This window comes from Parasteatoda tepidariorum, chromosome 11 (genome assembly GCF_982258835.1).
Source record: "Parasteatoda tepidariorum strain Cologne lab strain chromosome 11, Ptep-v5.0, whole genome shotgun sequence".
In the NCBI taxonomy this organism is placed as follows: Eukaryota; Metazoa; Arthropoda; class Arachnida; order Araneae; family Theridiidae; genus Parasteatoda; species Parasteatoda tepidariorum.
The window spans coordinates 17,392,496-17,398,495 of record NC_141765.1 but is presented as its reverse complement, the minus strand read 5'-3'; positions in this window follow the sequence as shown (position 1 = coordinate 17,398,495).

Genomic DNA, 6,000 nt, shown 5'->3' with positions numbered 1-6,000 from the left:
TATTTGTAATTATCAGGGTAATTAGCCTAATTGACAGTAATGCTAATTTTCCCGTTTTTAACAAGATAGAAGTATCAAATTTGGACTATGTGCTCCAGATAAAATTTAAAAAAGGTTACATTTCCCTATTTTGTATTTATCGGAGGTGCTAAATAACTCATTCTCACCAAGCGTTTACTGCAGCTTAACTCATTCTGGCTCTTGTTCACGTGACTCGGAAAGAGGGGAGTTCGTGTAAGTTGGCGATTATGTGGAATTGCGAAGCGGCCAGGTTGTGTATAACCATTGTAAGTTTTTACCATGATTGAAGTCTCAAATTAAATCACGTGCTCATTATGAAATAAATAGAAAAACTAAAAATAGTTTCATTTCAATATTTTATTATTATCAGGATAGTAATCTGAGCAGGGACCGATCAAGACAAATTCAGGCCCAAGGCCCACCAAATTTTACAAATACTTACAAAATATTTTGAAATTAAATTACTGAAGAGTAGTCCTAATAATGAAAAAGAATCCATTAAACTGCATAATTCAAGAGAAACATTCTAAGAAATTTTAAAAGCAGACAATTGAAGATTATTTTTCTAAGAAAAAGTTTACGTATCTATAAATTAAAGCAAAATATAAAACAACAATACAATGTTATGTCAGAATAAAAAACAGTTTGGTGACCACAAACAATTGAAATCAGTGATTTTTGCTAAAAGTCACTGATTAGCTGAATCATTTTTTATTTAGTACTTAAATCAAGACATAGCTAGCCCACCTTTAATTAGCGTTTTTACTAATTTTTGCGGCCCCTCAGAAATTGTGGGCCCTAGGCCCATGCCTATTGGGCCTAGGCTATAATCAGGCGCTGAATCTGAGTAATTGTAATAATAATCTTAGTAATGAGGGGTAATTAACGTAACTGACAGCATTGCTTAATAACACGTTTTTATCAAGATAAAAGTCTCAGATTTGGAAAGTGTTCTTTATGAGAAATGAAGAATGAAAAAAAGATTCGTTTCGATATTTTGTAATTATTGGAATAATTATCCTAATTGACTGTAATATTAAATAACATGTTCCCATGAATTGACAACATGAGTGTATACCGGGTAAAAAAAACAATGTGGAGCCAAGAAACGGTGAGTTTTGATGGTGAACCAGGTGTCGCCGTAGGCGGCTAGTATTTTATTAAAATGAAAATAAGCTTTTTAAATTAGCAAATAATAGCACTACACCAAGCGCGTGGGGGAATGCTGTGTTATTAGCATCTCTAAGCCACGGCTTCACGGACTAAAGAATTAATTTAATTCACCCTCAATAATGATTTGTTGGATGTTGATTACGTTAACAAGTCATTCCGGTGAAGGACAGTGATTTGTTTCTGATTAACTAAAATAATTAAACAACTAAAAATGAGACTTAATTCCTACCAAGGCTCGAAATTATGTTGTCCGAGATGCCCGGGGCATGTAAAAATTTCGATTTGGCATGTAAAATTTAATCAGAAATACTATTAAATACCGACTAAACACTTTTTTAAATTTTGATAGAAATCTTCCAAGATGTGGGTTTAAAAGGAAGAAATTGAATATATTTATAGAACTTTATTGTTTCTGAATATAATTAAATAAATAAGAGCTTATAAAACAAAGTTACATTACTCTTTTTTATTTTCATAGACTTGCGTATTTTTATTTAAAAAATGTCTATCCTTACCACTGTGCATAATAAATATTAATAAATATAAATGTTGATATAGCAAAGTAAAAGTAAACATAAAGCATCGTTTTTATAACTGTCTCTGAACATCTGCTTCTAATATTGAATGAAATCCCACTATTTCAGAGCAGGTGATTTTTTTGTTTTAAATTAAATTTTTTACTAATCGTTCCTAATAAGTGCTCTGCAGTTTTTACCATCTATGCATATTCATGCTAAACAATTAATTAGCAATGCAAAATAGCTTCATCAATGGTTATTCGTGCTTAATACTTGTCAATAGTATCTTATACCTTTGTTAATAATACTTAATATTTATGATTTATATTTAAAATAAATGCGTTGAATGTTGTTAATTTAATTTTTTAATTATTGAATGTCGTTGACTTAATTTTTAATTTATTTACAGATTAATAACGTTGGTAGCGCGTTCATACGCATTCGAAAAATATTTTTGGTTGTGTAAAAGTTTCGTTTGGGCATGTATTAAAGAGATTAATGTGCCTGGTAGGACATACGAAATATGTGAAATATTTTCGGCTCTACTTTTTAACAGAAAATGAATTTCACTCAAAATGATTTGATTCAGAAAATTTCTAATTGCTATTGCTTTTTGTTATTATCATACATGACAGTGAATGAATAAAAATATTAATTTACCTTGATTTTACTTTATTAAACAGTTTTATCAACCCATCTATATCTGGTGCTTATTTTATTTAGCACTAGATATAGATATAGCTCTATAGAAATAATTTAAAATTTCACTAAAAAAATTGAGCGTAGTAAAGCGTATTCATGAACTGAAAATAGTTTTCAAAAAACATAGATAATACGCTATTTTTTGTAGTAAATGCGTTTCAATATTGTATTCATAAAGTGCGCAGTCGGGGAAAAAAAGGGTTTACGCATAAATTCTGAACTGTTGGTTGGACTTTCATTCTGTAAAGTGCACGCTTACTGTTTACTGTTCTCACTTTTTAACAATCGTATTTTATTTTACTTAACCTTTTGACGCAAAATTTTTGTTATACATATTTTTCAGATTTTTTTTCAGTATTTTGCATTAATTTAGGTCTAAATAAGGGGAAAATATTACATTTAGCCTTTTAATAATGTATAGCTATGAAATACAGCATGGAACACCGGTGTCTTTTTCTGCGTTAAAGGTAAAACCTTCCAAATACGGCTCACTTTCAAACCATAATTTTTCAAAATTGCACTTATTTAGGTTTAAGAGAAACTGTTATTCATTATTGAAATTTCTTTAATTTTACAAAATCTATTATTTATAAATTTTTGAATATTAATTTTAAAAAAACATTCAACTACTTTTTTTTGGATTTTATATTTTAGTACAAATACAATTCCGATAGTGTAACAGATTTGCTTTTGTATCTATTAGAATGTTTTTTATAATTAAAGAAAACCAATATATATATTTTTGTTTGTAATTAGAGCGTCAGAAAAAAAGTATATAAAAAAGGGACACCGGTGTCCTATTTGCGTCAAAGGGTTAATGCTTAAGGCACAAATTTTGGATTTTTTGATACCCCTTAAGAACTTCAAGCCCTGAGTCTGTGCCTGATAGGCCCAGACCTAAAAACTGCTCTACTATGGTAAAAGGTCCCAAAAATTAAAAAAGAAAGAAAATTGAAAAAAAAATAAGGAAGAAGAAAAATAAATTAGTTTCTTTCTCTTAGTAAAATATATTAAAAATATATTTAAAGAGATAAAAATATATGATTATTAATCATTTAAATTTAGATAAGCTTTGAAGCTGATTATTTTAAAGAAATCAAAATTCGGAATAAATCGAAAGACTAAAAATGTTTCAACAATTTATCTGTTTTGATATTCAGCTTAATTTTTTTTTTTAAATTTTTGATTTGAAAGAAAGCAATTCTGAATAGGATGAGACTTTTCTTTTAATCCCGTTTTAAAATGTATATTAAGCTCTCACGGAAACCTGAATTGAAAAAGTTAACATTCTGAACAGGTTTTCTTTCCCCCTATTGATGCTTGTAGGAAAAAGCTTTGTTTTATTCTTTCTTCTTAGAAGCGCTCGACATCGGATTTGTGGATATCAATATTCAACACAGTAGCCTTGAAGTTTGAACTTAACCACGAAGACAAAGAAACTTTTGGATGCATGAAGTAATTTTTTTATTGCATATTTTTTTCTTCTAGTTAAGAAAATAATATTTAAAATTTTTTGAAAAGGAGTTTCTATTTCGTATATTATTTATCAACTTGAAACATTTTATTATTTAAGAAGATTCAACACAGTCTATAGGTCTAAGAGAAGTCAGAGAGAAAATTGTAAATCTCGAACTCAGTTTTCTTAGAATGTTGCGAATCATTTTAAAAGCGGTTTATTTAATTCGACGAAAAAAAATTTCATAATCGTTACACGACGCTTTGTTAATGTTGTCAGAAATTTACACTTTCATAAACTTCGCAACAGTGACTAAACTCACGAAAGACGATTAATTCATAATATCGAGTATATACATATGTAGGGGAGAGTCGGGTAGCCCGGCCCACTTAAGGAGTATTGCTTATATTTCTGTATAATATTAAGTAATAATCAATATTTTTGTATGTTTCTATTGTTTTTCCATCTAATTAAATAATGCAAAAAGAATAAGTCAAAAAAAAAAAAATAATAGTTTAACTTAAAAAAAAATAGAAATTTAAAAAAACATGTTTTTCAGCTCTTTTCAAAATGTGTGGGGTAGGGGCTACCCGACACATGTTACAAAAATTATGTTTTTTGACTGTTTTTTCAGGTGTAAATGAAAGTGACCAATGTATTGACAATCGATAAACCTCATTTATCATTTTTATCACAAAATTAATTTATTTATTACATATTTATATACTTTTAGTGAATTCTAGCATTTAATAACAATCGTTTAATAATAACAATATTTGTTCTTAAAAATGCATATAACATTCAAATTTGAAGCAATAAAATAATGATCTTTGCAACCGTACATTTATCGACGAAATAAAATTGGGCGGTGATACCCGACATTCGTGTGAGCTGGGCTACCCGAAATCCAATTTTTTTGTAAATTTGTAATTACTCGAACAATTTTTCACATATAAATTTCTTTCTTCTTGCAAATTAAACTTAAGACTACATACTTTAATGCTGTATGTATAGAAAAATTATATTTTTTGTTATTAAAATGAAATTTAATCGAAACATTCAACCAATTTTTCTTAATTTCATGACAACTGTATTCAACATATTTTCAAAACTATTGTTTACCATGTTAAAAGCTGCATAAATACTTGAAACTTTGAAAATAATATTTTTTTTAATATAACAATTAATGTCCGATTTCCCATTGACTTGAAAAAGTATTCTATACATATGAAATTGACTGTGGGCGGGGCTATCCGACTCTCCCCTATATGCAAGAGGAAAATAAATAAATAAAAAAATAAATGAAAAAAATGAAATAAAATTTTTCAAGACAAATTTTTAGTGAATTATGCGTTGTTATACAAACTAAATGAAAAATTGTTAAAATTAAAATATTATTTGTCTCTGAAATTCTAAAATATTTTAAAATAAAAAGAATTAGTTTTATTTTATATAAATTACAAAAAAAATCTCATAATCGTTACACAACACTCTGATAATGGAGCCAGAAATTTACACTTTCCCCATAAACTTCGCAATAGTGACTAAACAGAACAGAGACAATATTTAATTCCTCTTAATTATAATATAGAGCAGGGGTTTCCAACTTACATGAGGCCGGGGGCCGTAATTAAAAACACCAGTCAAATGGCGGGCCGCAACTTTATCAAAATTTTATATAGGACTGTTTTACGTTTGAAGGAACATTAAATATTACTGTCAGCATTTTTATCAAGTTGTACAAAACAAAAGTATTGAATTACAAATCAAAATACGAAGTAGAATTTTACCTGAGAAATAAATTTCTTTGCACCGTTGGTATGTAAAATTTCACAGAAACGAAGAAATTACGCTTTTTTTAACGAAAGAAAAGTATTTTATACCCATAAAGATTTTTTAAGAAAATTGTCCGCAAAAAAATGACTAATATATTTTAGTTCGCGGGCCACAAAAAAAGGCTTCGCTGGCCGGACGTGGCCCCCGGGTCGCCAGTTGGAAACCACTGATATAGAGTATACGAGTAGATACATGCAAATAAATAAATAAATAAAAATAATTTAAAAAATAAAATAAAAAAGTTTAAGTCAAAATGATTTATTTAGTAATTTATGCGTTGTTATATATACTAAA